The sequence below is a fragment of the Triticum urartu genome, chromosome 2A (genome assembly GCF_056163025.1).
Source record: "Triticum urartu cultivar PI428250 chromosome 2A, HENAU_Tu73, whole genome shotgun sequence".
Lineage (NCBI taxonomy): Eukaryota > Viridiplantae > Streptophyta > Magnoliopsida > Poales > Poaceae > Triticum > Triticum urartu.
In genome coordinates, this window is record NC_141874.1 from 574177421 (window position 1) to 574195135 (window position 17715).

Sequence of the window (17715 nt, forward strand, 5' to 3'; positions counted from 1 at the left end):
TGAGCTAATCTTACGTCGATATTCCTTGTCATATCATTTCTCCTTGAATAGAAAACTTGATTTCAAGTATGTTTCATACCCATGGTTCTGATAACTTTCTCTTCACCCTTCCTTTTCCTTGATGTCATCGATGATCGATTATATCCTCATGAAACCCCTCGACAAGTGTGTCGTGATCATCATCAACATTTTGACCCCTTCCAGGATATCAATCAAATTCATGATGGAAATACCATCCTTGCCCCTCGTGATTCGTGTTATCATCGACCACTTTATTGCCTTCCGTTCAACACAAACTTGTTCGTGTTTCGTGTTATACCTTGAGATCCTTCTATCCAACATTTGTTCTTTTCATTGGAGTATTACCATCTTTTATGTTAAGAATGTCGTGAGAATTTCACCATGATGTCTACTACACAACCTTCTTCTTGTAGACGTTGTTGGGCCTCCAAGTGCAGAGGTTTGTAGGACAGTAGCAAATTTCCCTCAAGTGGATGACCTAAGGTTTATCAATCCGTAGGAGTCATAGTATGAAGATGGTCTCTCTCAAGCAACCCTGCAACCAAATAACAAAGAGTCTCTTGTGTCCCCAACACACCCAATACAATGGTAAATTGTATAGGTGCACTAGTTCGGCGAAGAGATGGTGATACAAGTGCAATATGGATAGTAGATAATAGTTTTTGTAATCTGAAAATATAAAAACAGCAAGGTAACTAATGATAAAAGTGAGCGTAAACGGTATTGCAATGCGTTGAAACAAGGCCTAGGGTTCATACTTTCACTGGTGCAAGTCCTCTCAACAATAATAACATAATTAGATCACATAACTATCCCTCAACATGCAACAAAGAGTCACTCCAAAGTCACTAATAGCGGAGAACGAACGAAGAGATTATGGTAGGGTACAAAACCACCTCAAAGTTATTCTTTCCAATCAATCTATTGGGCTATTCCTATAAGTGTCACAAACAGCCCTAGAGTTTGTACTAGAATAACACCTTAAGACACAAATCAACCAAAACCCTAATGTCACCTAGATACTCCAATGTCACCTCAAGTATCCGTGGGTATGATTATACGATATGGATCACACAATCTCAGATTCATCTATTCAACCAACACATAGAACCTCAAAGAGTGCCACAAAGTTTCTAGCAGAGAATCACGACGAAAACGTGTGCCAACCCCTATGCATAGGTTCATGGGCGGAACCGCAAGTTGATCACCAAAACATACATCAAGTGAATCACGTGATATCCCATTGTCACCACACATATCCATGGCAAGACATACATCAAGTGTTCTCAAATCTTTAAAAGACTCAGTCCGATAAGATAAATTCAAAGGGGAAACTCAATTCATTACAAGAGAGTAGAGGGGGAGAAAACACCATAAGATCCAACTATAATAGCATAGCTGGCGATACATCAAGATCGTATCACCTCAAGAACACGAGAGAGAGAGAGAGAGATCAAACACATAGCTACTGGTACATACCCTCAGCCCCGAGGGAGAACTACTCCATCCTCGTCATGGAGAGCACCGGGATGATGAAGATGGCCACCGGAGAGGGATTCCCCCTCCGGCAGGGTGCCGGAACGGGTCTAGATTGGATTTTGGTGGCTACGGAGGCTTCTGGCGACGGAACTCCTGATCTAATCTCTGTTCTGGAAATTTTAGGGTACGTGAGTATATATGGGTGCAGGAAGTACGTCGGTGGAGCTTCGGGGGGCCCACGAGGTAGGGGCGTGCCCTGGGGGGCGCGCCCTCCACCCTCGTGAGCACCTCCCTTGGCTCCTGACGTGGGGTCCAAGTCCATCCGGTAGCTTTCCTTCCAAAAATAACTTCTCTAGTTGATTTCATTCCGTTTCGACTCTGTTTGATATTCCTTTTCTTCGAAACACTGAAATAGGCAAAAAACATCAATTCTGGGCTGGGCCTCCGGTTAATAGGTTAGTCCCAAAAATAATATAAAAGTGGATAATAAAGCCCAATATTGCCCAAAACAGTAGATAACATAGAATGGAGCAATCAAAATTATAGATACATTGGAGACGTATCAAGCATCCCCAAGCTTAATTCCTGCTCGTCCTCGAGTAGGTAAATGATAAAAACAGAATTTTTGATGTGGAGTGCTACTTGGCATAATTTCAATGTTATTCTTCTTCATTGTGGTATGAATATTCAGATCCGAAAGATTCAAGACAAAAGTTCATATTGACATAAAAATGATAATACTTCAAGCATACTAACTAAGCAATTATGTCTTCTCAAAATAACATGGCCAAAGAAAGTTCATCCCTACAAAATCATATAGTTTAGTCATGTTTCATTTTCGTCACACAAGAATGCTCTCATCATGCACAACCCTGATGACAAGCCAAGCAATTGTTTCATACTTTAGTAATCTCAAACTCATAAACTTTCACGCAATACATGAGTGCGAGCCATGGATATAACACTATGGGTGGAATAGAATATAATGAGGGGGTTATGTGGAGAAGACAAAAAAGGAGGAAGTCTCACATCAACGAGGCTAATCAATGGGCTATGGAGATGCCCACCGATTGATGTGGATGCAAGGAGTAGGGATTGCCATGCAACGGATGCACTAGAGCTATAAATGTATGAAAGCTCAACAAAAGAAACTAGTGGGTGTGCATCCAACTTGCTTGCTCACAAAGACCTAGGGCACTTGAGGAGGCCCATTGTTGGAATATACAAGCCAAGTTCTATAATGAAAAATTCCCACTAGTATATGAAAGTGACAAAACAAGAGACTCTCTACTATGAAGATCATGGTGCTACTTTGAAGCATAAGTGTGGTAAAAGGATAGTAGCACTGTCCCTTCTCTCTTTTTTCTCTCTTTTTTTGGGGGCCTTCTCTTTTTTTATGGCATTTCTCCTCTTTTTTTTGGGCCTTCTATTTTTTATGGCCTTTCTCCTTTTTTTTTATTCCTCACTTGGGACAATGCTCTAATAATGATGATCATCACACTTCTATTTATTTACAACTCAATGATTACAACTCGATACTAGAACAAAGATTGTAAGTGCATCTAGTGCCTCTTAGTGATTTTGGTATATTGAAGACTTATAGGTTAAGGGACTAATGCGTCTGTGAGTGTACACAGGTCTATAAGTCTATGAGGAGTTTGATATTTACAGGAAAAGTCGACCCCTAAAAATGAATATCTTCGACTGAAGATTTTGGTGTTTCTGAAGACTTTCATGAAGACTTTGAAAGTGAAGAAATTGGTGTGTCTGTCAAGACTTGATATTCATGCGAGGAATATGAAGCTTGAAGACTTTCGTTTTCATAGTTTTGTTTTTCTCTTTCTTGAGTCATAGGAAACACCGTACTGTTAAAGGGGGTCGAGGAAATACTGAGGAAAAATTTCCATGTGATGCTCAACTCAAAATCCTACACCTACCAATCCCTTCGAGTGAAGCCATTGGAAATCTCATATAGTTCAGTCAATTTCTTCAGTGACAGAGACGAAGTTCTTCTGGTCTCTGAGGAATTTGTCCTGACTGAGGAGTTAGGAATTCGCCAATGCGGATTGCCTACACAGTGAGGAACATGATAGCCCTGAGGATTTTCCTACTCAAAATTCCGACCGTTGCTGTGCTATGCGCCGGCTGTCCCAAAATATCGATCCACCTAATAGTCATATCATTGAAGGGCATTTATGTCTTATCATGTCGGGCTGCTCCCTATGCTATAAATAGCCGCCCCCTACAACCACTAGCTGGTTGGCTGCTCCGAGAGAAACTGACACTTGTCATTTGAGAGCAACCCATCCTTTGAGGACTTTGAGCGAAAATCATCAAGTGAGGAAAAACCAAAAACCCAAAACCCAAACACCTACAAACCCCAAGTGATTGAGCATCACTGAAGAGATTGATCATGAGTGGATCCGACGCTTGTTACCTTTGAAGACTGTGCTTCTTCCAAACGGTTAGGCGTCATGGTCTAGAGCATCCAAGAGGAATTGTGGATTGCCGAGTGACCAAGTTTGTGAAGGTTTGGAAGTCGCCTGAAGACTTACCACGAGTGATTGGACGAGGTCTGTGTGACCTTAGTTCAAGGAGAATACGGTGAGGACTGGGTGTCCTGAGCTGCATGTTCAGGACTGGGTGTCCGGGACTGTGTGTCCTCGAGTTTAAATACTCAGCCACTCCAACCAGACGTACAACTGAGACAGCAGTTGGAACTGGTCTACCAAATCATTGTCTTCACCAAGCTTACTGGTTCTATTTCCTCAACTCTTCCATTTCCTCATAATTGTGATGTGTGTTTGTTCATATCTGTGTTTGAAGACTTTGACTGAAGACTTTCTCAATTTCCTCAGTTCAATTTCTTCAGTCTGTTTGTCTTCATCCTGTGCTATCCTGTGATTACGCTTCCTGTACTCTGTGCCTGTCTTCATTTCATCATGATGACTATGCTTGTATTCTGTTATGTTTACTTTTGAGTACTTATTCCGCTGCTAGTAGTTCTTCGCTAAGGAATTTCCTCACCGGCAAATTCCTCAGTGAAGAATTTCATAAAAATTGCCTATTCACCCCCCCTAGTCGATATAACGCAGTTTCAATTAGTATCAGAGCAAGGTACTCCCTTGTTCTGTGTGATTTTGGTTTAACCGCCTGGAGTTTTAGTTATGTCGACCGCAGGTATGACGAAGGTGACATGCCCCATCTTTGACGGTCACGAGTATCCCAAGTGGAAGGCCATGATGAAGAAACACCTCATGGCGATGAACAGCGAGTTGTGGACCGTCACTGAGATTGGCCTGACTGATCTGTGCAAGATGGCGGATGCTGATGACATTCGCAAGTATACTCTTCTCAACCTCATGGCGAAGGATGTCATCTGCTCCAGTCTGTCACAAAATCAGTTCAGGAATATCATGCATCTTGATCATGCGAAGCTCATCTGGGAACGTCTCTCTGAGGTCTATGAAGGTCATCGAACCTGTCATGATCCTTGGTTTGAGGACTTCAAGGAATCTCTCAAAACGATGACATTCGAACCAGAATCATCATCTTCCGCATCATGCCTTATGGCAAAATATGCTAAGGTAACTGAATGCTACCTATCCGAGTCCAGTGATGATGAATCTGGTGATGAATTTGGACCCAGCTATGTCAAACTTGCTTCCCTTGCTACTAAACAATAAAGAGCTTTATAAAAAGCTCACTATATGCTAAACAAGAGCGATGATATGTTGGGTGAGGAAATGGATCAGTCAAAAGCTTTGGCTGAAAGTCTTCAGAGACTTCATACTAAGTATGACACCCTTCAAAGTCATCATAACACTCTCTTATCGGATCATGAGAAGCTTTCTTATGAATTTCTTCAAAGAAAGCAAGACCTTGAGAAGCTAAGAGTGAGTTATGAAGATCTTCAGAAGGAGCGCGATTCATTACTTGCTCAACAAATCAGCGCTTCTCAGGAAGAATTTGTTCCTCCATGCTTGAAGTGCATTGAACGTGAATCTGCTAATTCTTCACCTGAATGTTCAAATGCTGCTAATGTTTCAAATTCTTCACATGCCTCTGCTATCACTAATTCCTCATCTGAGTACATTGCTAGTATCACTGACGATGCAGGGCTAAAGGAATTGTACACGACAGGCATGTACAAAAGCCTCAAAGGGCATCAGGCTCTTTGTGATGTGCTTAAAAAGCAGATCCTCAACAGGAACCCTAGGAAAGAGGGTATCGCCTTTGAGAGGAAACTCAATGCTGATGGTACATATTGGAAGCCTGAGCAGTACCCCAAAACTACATGGGTTGCTGCAAAGGGACCTCCAGTTGATCCATCTAACTTATCTGGATTTGCATGTGAATCTCCTCATTCTGATGATGAGTCAATTGACTCCAACTATAAGCTATTCAAAAATCAGAATGGTGAAGTATTTGCTAGATATGTTGGCACTAACTGCAGGAACGGCTCCCCTATGAAGAAAATCTGGGTTCCCAAAAGATGCCTTGAAAATCTTCAGGTGAATGTCATCATGATGCCACCTGTGAAGAATAGGAACCCCAGATCAAATTCTTCATATGGACCAAATTCCTCATATGGAGCAGAGTCCTCATATGAACATCATCGTGCTAACCCGTCTGTTTCGCAGGGAAGATCTAAGGATTACGGATATGTGCATTATTCTTCAAATCATTATGTCCATAAGTCCTCGAAGAATTTCTCTGCATACTCTTATGCTTACTCTAACCCCTCTTATGTGAGACAAAATGGACTGGCTTCTATGCCATCCTTTTCGTATGAAGCTCGCAGAATGATGAACTCTTTGCCACCCCTTCAGATGTGGGTGGTGAAGAAAAAGAACTAATCTCTTCTGCAGGGTTAGCTCTCCAGACGCACGTAATCGTCTGAAGAATTTGCTGGAGACCTGAGCATGCCTGATAGGACGCAGGCTAATCATGAAGAAATGAACTTTCATTTCTCACGTCCTCATATTGCTTTATCAGTTCTTTTACTTGATGGAATTGATCTGATGAATTGATGTCATATTCTTCACTGATGAAGTATATGAGTTTGTAAGCTGCACTAATTCATCTGCAGGATGATCAACCCAAAGCCACTGAGTGGGTCCTTGATAGTGGATGTACAAACCACATGACTGGTGACAAGAATCTATTGATGGATGCTCCATTATCTCCGTCGCATCTGAAGCATATCATTTTTGCTGACAAAGGCAAAAGTCAGGTATTGGGTCTAGGTAAGGTTGCGATTACAAAGGATCGACAAATGGACAATGTCATGCTTGTTGAGTCCTTAGGATACAACCTTATGTCTGTCTCAATGCTTTGTGATCTTGATATGGTTGTTGTGTTTGGCAAGTACCATTGTGCTGTGGTTATGGAAGCTGACAATTCCAAAGTCTTTGAAGGATTTAGGAGAGGAGATCTGTATATTGTTGATTTCTCTACAGGACCACAACCAGCCGTGTGCTTACTTGCAAAAGCTTCAGAAGGCTGGCTCTGGCATCGACGACTTGGTCGTGCAAGCATGAGGAATTTGCACGCTTGCGAAGAATAAGCATGTCATTGGCATCGAGAATGTCAAATTCCTCAAGGATCACCTATGTGGAGCCTGTGAAGCTGGGAAGATGACGAAGGCCAAGCATCCAGCAAAGACTATCATGACCACCACTCGCCCGTTTGAATTGCTTCACATGGATCTCTTTGGTCCTAATCATTATTCTGCTATTTCAAATGAAGCATCTCAATATGGCTTTGTTATTGTTGATGATTATTCTCGCTATACATGGGTACACCTTGTTACTTACAAACATGAAGTGCAGGAAGTCTTCAAACGATTTTCCTCGAGGGCTTCAACCAACTTTGGTGTGAAGATCAGGCACATCAGAAGTGACAATGGCACCGAGTTCAAGAATTCTGGTCTCGATGACTATCTTGATGAACTTGGTATTACTCATGAGTTATCTGCTCCCTACACTCCTCAACAGAATGGCGTCGTGGAGCGCAAGAACAGGACTCTTGTTGAGATGGCTCGCACTATGCTTGATGAATACAAAACGCCTTGTCGTTTCTGGACTGAGGCAATTGATACTGCGTGCCACATCATCAACAGAGTATATCTTCACAAATTCTTCAAAAAAAATGCCTATGAACTCCTCACTGATAAGAAACCCAATGTAAGTTATTTCAATGTCTTCGGTGCTAAATGTTGGATTAGAGATCCTCATCACAACTCAAAATTTGCACCGAAAGCACATGAAGGTTTTATGCTTGGTTACGGAAAGGACTCGCACACCTACAGAGTCTTCAACAACGTTCTTCACAAAGTTGTTGAAATTGTAGATGTGTAGTTCAATGAAACTAATGGCTCGCAAAGAGAGCACCTACCTACTGTGATAGATGAACCAGCACCTGAGGAAACTATCAAGTTCAAGGCTACTGAGGATGTCATTCCTACTGAAGAATCTACTGAAGAATTCATTCCAGAACATGAAGAATGTCGAGCTAATGCACCTGAAGAAAATGCTGAAGAAAACCCTGATCAAACTCTTCAACGACAACCAGCTCATCCTCGCATTGCAAAAGAAGTGCAAGTTGAAAAGATCATCAATGACATCAAAGCGCCAGGTCCTCTCACACGCTCAAAAGCTTCACATTTGTCTAACTTTTATGGGAAGTATGCTTTTGTCTCTATTACAGAGCCCACTAAGGTATATGAAGCATTTCTGGAGCCTGAGCGGATTCAGACCATGCAAGAAGAATTACATCAGTTCGAGCTCAACAATGTCTGGGAACTGGTCAAACGTCCAGATCCTCGCAAGCACAATATCATCGGCACAAAGTGGATCTACCGCAACAAGCAAGATGAAAATGGCCTTGTGGTGAGGAATAAGGCACGGCTTGTAGCTCAAGGCTACACACAGGTTGAAGGAATTGATTTCGATGAAACTTTTGCACCTGTTGCTAGACTTGAGGCTATTCGCATATTACTTGCTTATGCTAACCATCATGATATCACTTTATATCAAATGGATGTGAAAAGTGCATTCCTCAATGGTAAGCTTGAGGCAGAAGTATATGTTGCTCAACCCCCAGGTTTTGAAGATCCAAAGAATCCTGACAAAGTCTTCAGACTCAACAAGGCCCTCTATGGCCTCAAGCAGGCCCCACGGGCTTGGTATGATACCTTGAAGGAACTCCTCATGAAGAAAGGCTTCAAACCCGGTTCACTCGACCCTACTCTTTTCACTAAATCTTATGATGGTGAATTGTTTGTGTGCCAAATATATGTTGATGATATTATGTTTGGCTGTACTGACCAACGTTATAGTGATGAATTTTCCTATATGATGAGTGAAGAATATCAAATGTCTAGGATGGGAGAGCTGAAATTCTTCTTCGGTCTTCAAATTTGTCAACAACACAATGGCATATTCATCTCTCAGGAGAAATACCTCAAGGATGTACTGAGGAAATTCGGCATGCAAGATTGCAAAGGCGTCAAAATTCCTATGCCCACAAATGGCCATCTGTGCACTGATGAAAATGGTATTGACTTCGATCATAAGGTATACCGCTCCATGATAGGTTCGTTATTGTACTTATGTGCATCTAGGCCAGATATAATGCTTAGTGTTTGCATGTGTGCCCGATTTCAAGCTACACCGAAGGAATCACACCATAAGGCTGTGAAGCATATTCTTCGATGTCTAGATCACACACCAACACTTGGATTATGGTACCCCAAGGGCTCGGTTTTTGATCTTGTTGGATATTCTGACTCTGACTATGCTGGTGATCATGTGGATCGCAAGTCAACATCTGGTACATGTCATTTCCTCGGACGATCTTTGGTCTGTTGGTCCTCAAAGAAACAGAATTGCGTATCACTATCTACTGCTGAAGCTGAGTACATTGCCGCTGGTTCTTGCTGTGCCCAATTGCTATGGATGAAGCAAACCCTCAAGGACTACGGCGTCAACATGAAGAACGTGCCTCTCTTCTGTGACAATGAGAGTGCCATCAAGATTGCTCACAACCCAGTTCAGCACTCGAAGACAAAGCACATTCAGATTTGTTATCATTTTCTTCGTGATCATGTGTTGAAGGGCGACATTTCTATTGAGCATGTGAAGACTGAAGAACAGCTAGCCGATATCTTCACAAAGCCCTTGGATGAGAAGAGATTTAGCAAGTTGCGGTGTGAGCTAAATATCCTAGAATCTTCGAATGTTCTTTGAAAAGGACACTCATCCTAACACTTATGCAAAATTGATGACTTAGATGTGCAACACATGAAGAAACATTTTTCTTCAATCAATGAAGAATAACACTCTTAGTGTGAAGAAATTAACGAAGAATTTGATTCTCAGAACCCTACGATAATTGTACGCGGTGTCTGAAATCATCATTCTTATACAGTAGGTCACGCCACCACCAAAAGTTGAAATTCCTCAATTATTCATATTCTTCAACTTTGCATAGTCTTCACTGGTTCCGTCATTTTTCTTCATTGGCTATATATATATATATATGAGTTTATGTCCTCTACAGCATTCACTTATTGCTATTTCTTCAAGTTGGTTTTCTGCTAAGTGAATGTGATCGGACCCTTCCCCTCTATGCTTTACTCAACCCAATCTGTTCACAAATTCTTCATGTGCGTTCTATTTGAAACTCGTTCAAAATCTTCACTATGTCCTTGTCAGCTGAAGAAATTGCGAACGGAACTTTAAAACCTATCTTATCTAAATTTTCGGCTTTGCCGCTCAAACCGTTCCGCATCCCACGATACACTTATCCACTCACCCACGATCTAACACGATCTCCACCTCTCACTACATGGGTGACACATGTCATGCGAATGAGAAGGGTCAGGGGCACGTTCGTCCAATTTCTTCGGGCGAGCAGTTTTTCACCGTGGCTATAAATACCCCTCCTTCCCTTCCTCACTTCTTTTACTCCGCTCAACCTCTCTCTCCAGCTCGAGCTTCTCAAACCCTAGCGCCATCGCTACTTCATCGCCGCCGGTGAGGAAGAGCTTCACTGCCCCGACCTCGTCGCCGACGTACTCGCGCCGACCACGGACATCTTCACTCCGCCGCCGCCGTAGCCGTCTTCCTCCACGAAGTTAGGGCGTGGAAGATCTGCACAGACGAACTTCACATCTCCTCACTCCAGTTCGTCGTGTTCTTCGTCCAGGGTAATTAAAAGTTACTTTTACTGCCCTCGTTGATTCGAATGATTATCTACAAAATCTTCAAAAGTGTTTTTCTTCATATCTTCACACATTGAACACCTCACAAGTCATCTGTTCTTGATTCGTTTCTCTAAGCATCATTTTTCTTCAAGATTCCTCAATTGTGTGGATCTTCGATCTATACAACTCTGGAACCTAAGACAAAGAACGCTTAATGAAAATCTTCAAGACTCATCTGGTCAAATTCCTCAAACTTGTTCTTTTTGAAAAACCTTCTGAGAACGCATATGACATCTCCAAATTCCTCGCAACTATACTCTGTTCACAGGTACACATGTCAGCTGCTGAATCACTAGGTTCTCATCAACTAAACTCATTTGCAGCATTCCTCGAAGAAAAGTTGCATACTTCTTCAGAGAATTCGATTGTTCAAATTCCTCAACTGAAGAAAATGGCTGATGGTAAAAGGCCACAGAAGGGAGGAAAGAGGCCTGAGGTAAATACAGCGTTTGAAATCCCTGATGACATATATGCTGGGTACTGCACACCTACTGAGGAAACCAAGAATGAGCGCAAAGTGCGCAAACAGAGGATAGAGAGGAGATGGGAAAGAGAATGGAGGGAGTACAGATATGTCACTCCTAAGTACATGAAGAAATTCGCCCTCAATCCTCCATGCCCAAGAGCTCCATTGGCACCTGGCCAAATAGCAGATCCCACCAGCCTCAAGCGCGGTGAGGACTATCCTGATGAATGGGCCAAGCGCCAAACCAAGTTGGCTAAGCAAGCCAGAGAAGCAGTAAGAAAATTCAATGAAGACTCTGCCACTGCTGCTGCCTCTGCTGAGGCCTCTGCTGTCAAGCCAAAGAAGGCTATGTCTAAGAAGCCTGCACGCAGGCCAAGTTCCTCAGCAATGCCCTCACGGCCAGAATCATCAAAGCCCTCATGGCCAATTCCTCATGCTGCTCATGTTCCTCCAAAGTCCTCAGCTCCTCCGCCAAAGCCTTCAGCTATTCCGACCAAATTCTCAGCACCTGTGCATCTCGCTTCGTGCCAAAGGACTGCCGGCATCTCCATTGCCTCAGGTGTCTCAGCTAGTTCCTCAGTTGCACCAAGTTCCTCAGCTGGTCCCTCACTGCTGAAGCCAAAGGCCACTGCTGGACGAGGTCCTCGCCCAAGTCCTCAAAAGAAGCAAGTCGCTTTCCAAGTGCCGTCTGATGAAGACGAAGCTGATGATGATGAACTTGCAGAAATCATCAAAGACAGACAAGTCAGGGCCGCTAGAGCCAAAGGATCAGAAGTGCCACTCCTTTTGGATCCCAAGCTGATACTCGACTACATTGATGATTGGCACAAGGACCCCAACACTCCCTTGCCTGACTTCAAGCTGACTCCTGGCCAGAGTCACATGCTGACCCACTTCATCTAAGAAGAAAAGTGGAAATTTGAGAAGGCCAGGCAGATCAAGAAAGCGCAGTACAAGAAAGAGCGCTATCTGAAGAAAAATGTTGTCTCTATGACAACTGAAGAACTTGTCACTATTCAGACTGAGATTAAGAAACTCAGTGATAACTTTGACGCATATCGCTCTAATTGGCTTGGAGCCAAGGTTCGTTTTGTGAAACTTGCGAATAACTTCACTTCCAATGTTGCAGCCCCAACGCAACAGGAAATTCCTTAGGCTGAAGCATCTGCTCAGCCTACTGAAGAAAATGCCAGCACCGCTGATGACAATCAGGCTGCTGAAGATAATGTGAGTTCCAGGGCTGATGACTGCATTCCAGCCACTGAAGAAATTGCCAGGGCACCCACTAGTGGTGTGCCTGAAGAAAGTAAAGAACTCAGGGCAACTGCATCAGTTGTGCCTGAAGAAAATCAACCAGATTCCTCAGCTGCTCCTGCACCAACTTCAACTCCAATCCTTCCATCTGCAACAGATGTGAAGAAGACTAAGGCTGCAGAGCGTGCTGCAGTGAAGAAAAGGAAAGCGTCAGCTGCTTCAGATTCTTCAGCTCCGAAGAAAATGAAGCCTATGACAAGTTCGTTTGCAAATCCGATTGATGTTGTTCCCATCTCAACCAGGCCATCAAAGGACATTGTTCCTTTTGATGAAGAATATGTGTACCTAGCAGATCGGATGAAGAAACTCCTTCTACTGCTTCGTCTGAACCATTGGATGAAGAAATTGAAGTGGATGCAATCCCTTCAACACCTATCATCTCATCGCTTATGCCTCAGTTCACAGCTGAAGAGGCTGGCGTTGAAAAAAATGGAAGATGAAGATGTGGACATTGGCTGCTCCACAACCGTAATCAATGATGAATTCTGGGAAAGTCAGCATCCAAACTCTCCAATGTTCACCCCTCTACAGCAAATTCCTCAGTCCCCCACACAAACTGTTCACATGGGCTCTGAAGAAACTCATCCCACTACATCTGTCCATGAGGAAATTCCAGCCACTAGCGCTAAAGAAACTACTGCTGCTGAACAACCAACGACGCAGACTGTCACTGAGGAGGCACCAGAAATTCCTCAGCCTGAAGAACCTGCGATTGAGATTCCTGAGGTCGTGATGCAACTCACTGACACTCCTCTGCCGAAGCCAAAGGATCCTTTCTCACGCAAGCAAAAGTTCAAGGCTGATGATTTCTTCGACGAGCACGTATTCTTCGAGGATTACAACCCATATGACTCTGCTCGCATTAGGAAGAGGCGTTTCTGGACTACCAGTCAAGCAAATTTCTATTCCTCGGTGTTGTTCAACAAGGAGAAAATCTTCTACCATGAGCATATTCCTCATGTGGATATGGAATCTCTGTCATGCTTCGCACCAGTCCTCAGTGTTCTTCACGACACTGGACTGCTCAACTTTTGCTCTGACATCTGCGATTGGAATGAAGAACTGATTCTTCAATTCTATGCAACGCTGCACATCACCGGAGATGCTGAAGATGTGAATTCATGGGTGCTGGACTGGATGTCTGAAAACACTCACTACACTGCACCAGCCTCTGAATTGCTTCGTGCTCTACCACTCAGTCCTCCCCTTGAAGAAGCTCGCTGCATCTACAGTGAACCTGAGCTCACACATCATTACATGCAGGTGCTGATGAAGCCTTTGAAACCAGGTCAGGCACCACGAACCGAATTCCTCTTGAAGGAATTGTTGTACGTGCCCAGAACTGTCTATCGTATTCTTACGAGGATAATCAGTCCCATCAAAGGCCATGACTCATCTGATGAGGAAATTGTTGGCATCATGAAGAATCTGGTATTCAACACCATTCATGGCATTCCTGTCAATTATCACGATTTCTTCATGAGGACTATGGCCAATGTTGCATTGTCTCCGTTTGAGCTGAAGCCTTATGCACCTTGGATTATGAGATTCCTCAGGACAAGGTCTTCACTCAACTACAAAGCTGATTTCCAGAATCACCTCAGCTACTTGCCCCCAATTGAAGTCCTCAAGCAGACATATTCCTCAGTTGATGGAAAGGGCAAGGCGCCAGCTGTAATTGATGAAGGCATTCGTCCATTGGATGGTCGGTTTCGCAAAGCTGCATCTTATTCCACCAATGATGACTCTGCCACACATGACTCTGCCAATGCACCTAAGTCCACTCCTCAAGCCACTGCTCCGCGCGTGTTGACTGACCGTGAACTTCTGCTTAGTCTTCACCAGAAGGTGGATCAAAATAACAAATGGGTTAAGCGTCAGATTGGTTCACTTCTTCACAACATGACTGCCACACACAATGCAGTGAAGAAAAACCACTACTACCTCCATCAAGTCTTCGGTCGCACCTGGGCAATCCTGTCACATCTATATGGTGAAGAAGATCTGAAGAACATGGGTCTCAAAGAAGATTTTGACTGGTCTGCACCTCCACCGAAGAAATTCAAGAAGGTCCAAGTTCCTTCTCTGGTGGCCAGCTAATTTTCTTCATCGCGTGACACTGATGAACATGAAGATTTGGACGACTCTGCGGCAGGCCCTACATGAACAAACGACCCCAACAACGCTGGCACTCCTTCATCAACATGATTATCTTCAGGGGCGTTAGTCCTCATTTTCGATCCTTTTGGTCATTCGATGACAAAGGGGAGAAATATGAGTTAGTCTTCAAGTGGGTCTACTATATGGGCGTTTTTTATTTTCTAAGTTACAAACCTCGTTCTTCTGAAACTTTATTGGATCGAGTTGTAATCTTAAACCCGATGGTGCTCTGATACTTTTGATGCACTGTGCTCTGATACTTCTGATGCACTATTCTGCATGCTTATTCCTCGTTAATATTATTGCACGCATGCTGAATTTCATCAGGCACCATATTTCATCATGCATTTCAAATTCTTCATATTATATGTTAAATGCGTGTATGAATTACAAGATATAGGGGGAGATCCCCGTGATTCAACTCTTCAAGTGTGCATTACTTCAAAGGCAAATTCCTCACTATGCACATCTTTAGGGGGAGTTCTTCTATATCTTGCAATCAAATTCCTCAATATCAGTAGTTACACTTCATATGCTTATCCCCGTTGAAAAATTAACCTATATTGTCATCAATCACCAAAAAGGGGGAGATTGTAAGTGCATCTAGTGCCTCTTAGTGATTTTGGTATATTTAAGACTTATAGGTTAAGGGACTAATGCGTTTGTGAGTGTACACAGGTCTATAAGTCTATCAGGAGTTTGATATTTACAGGAAAAGTCGACCCCTAAAAATGAATATCTTCGACTCAAGATTTTGGTATTTTTGAAGACTTTCATGAAGACTTTGAAAGTGAAGAAATTGGTGTGTCCGTGAAGACTTGATATTCATGCGAGGAATATGAAGCTTGAAGACTTTCGTTTTCATAGTTTTGTTTTTCTCTTTCTTGAGTCATAGGAAACACCGTACTGTTAAAGGGGGTCAAGGAAATACTAAGGAAAAATTTCCATGTGATGCTCAACTCAAAATCCTACACCTACCAATCCCTTCGAGTGAAGCCATTGGAAATCTCATACAGTTCAGTCAATTTCTTCAGTGACAGAGACGAAGTTCTTCTGGTCTCTGAGGAATTTGTCCTGACTGAGGAGTTAGGAATTCGCCAGTGCGGATTGCCTACACAGTGAGGAACATGATAGCCCTGAGGATTTTGCTACTCAAAATTCCGACCGTTGTTGTGCTATGCGCCAGCTGTCCCAAAATATCTATCCACCTAACGGTCATATTATTGAAGGGCATTTATGTCTTATCATGTCGGGTTGCTCCCTACGCTATAAATAGCCGCCCCCTACAACCACTAGCTGGTTGGCTGCTCCGAGAGAAACTGACACTTGTCATTTGAGAGCAACCCATCCTCTGAGGACTTTGAGCGAAAATCATCAAGTGAGGAAAAACCAAAAACCCAAAACCCAAACACCTACAAACCCCAAGTGATTGAGCATCACTAAAGAGATTGATCCTAAGTGGATCTGACGCTTGTTACCTTTGAAGACCGTGCTTCTTCCAGACGGTTAGGCGTCATGGTCTAGAGCATCCAAGAGGAATTGTGGATCGCCGAGTGACCAAGTTTGTGAAGGTTTGGAAGTCGCCTGAAGACTTACCACGAGTGATTGGACGAGGTCTGTGTGACCTTAGTTCAAGGAGAATACGGTGAGGACTGGGTGTCCTGAGCTGCGTGTTCAGGACTGGGTGTCCGGGACTGTGTGTCCTCGAGTTTAAATACTCAGCCGCTCCAACCAGACGTACAACTGAGACAACAATTGGAACTGGTCTACCAAATCATTGTCTTCACCAAGCTTACTGGTTCTATTTCCTCAACTCTTCCATTTCCTCATAACTGTGTTGTGTGTTTGTTCATATCTGTGTTTGAAGACTTTGACTGAAGACTTTCTCAATTTCCTCAGTTCAATTTCTTCAGTCTGTTTGTCTTCATCCTGTGTTATCCTGTGATTACGCTTCCTGTACTCTGTGTCTGTCTTCATTTCATCATGATGACTACGCTTGTATTCTGTTATGTTTACTTTTGAGTACTTATTCCGCTGCTAGTAGTTCTTCGCTAAGGAATTTCCTCACTGGCAAATTCCTCAGTGAAGAATTTCATAAAAATCGCCTATTCAGCCCCCCCCCTCTAGTCGATATAACGCACTTTCAAAGATGACTCTATATGAATGCCTCCGGCGGTGTACCGGGATTGCGATGAATCAAGTGTGACATGTAGGAAAAATTATGGACGGTGGCTTTGCCACAAATACGATGTCAACTACATGATCATGCAAAGCAATATGACAATGATGATGCGTGTCATAATAAACGGAATGGTGAAAAGTTGCATGGCAATATATCTCGGAATGGCTATGGAAATGCCATAATAGGTAGGTATGGTGGCTGTTTTGAGGAAGATATAAGGAGGTTTATGTGTGATAGAGCGTATCATATCACGGGGTTTGGATGCACCGGCGAAGTTTGCGCCAACTCTCAATGTGAGAAAGGGCAATGCACGGTACCAAAGAGGCTAGCAAGGATGGAAGGGTGAGAGCACGTATAATCCATGGACTCAACATTAGTCATAAAGAACTCACATACTTATTGCAAAAATCTACAAGTCATCAAAAACCTCGGCACTACGTGCATGCTCCTAGGGGGATAGATTGGTAGGAAAAGACCATCGCTCGTCCCCGACCGCCACTCATAAGGAGGACAATCAAATAACACCTCATGTTTCAAATTTGTTACACAACGTTTACCATACGTGCATGCTACGGGACTTGCAAACTTCAGCACTAGCATTTCTCAATTTTACAACTACTCAACTAGCACGACTTTGATATTATTACCCCCATATCTCAAAACAGTCATCAAGCATCAAACTTCTCTTAGTATTCAACACACTCATAAGAAAGTTTTATTATTCTTGAATACCTAACATATTAGGATTTTAAGAAAATTACCATGCTATTAAGACTCTCAAAATAATCTAAGTGAAGCATGAGAGTTCATCTATTTCTTCAA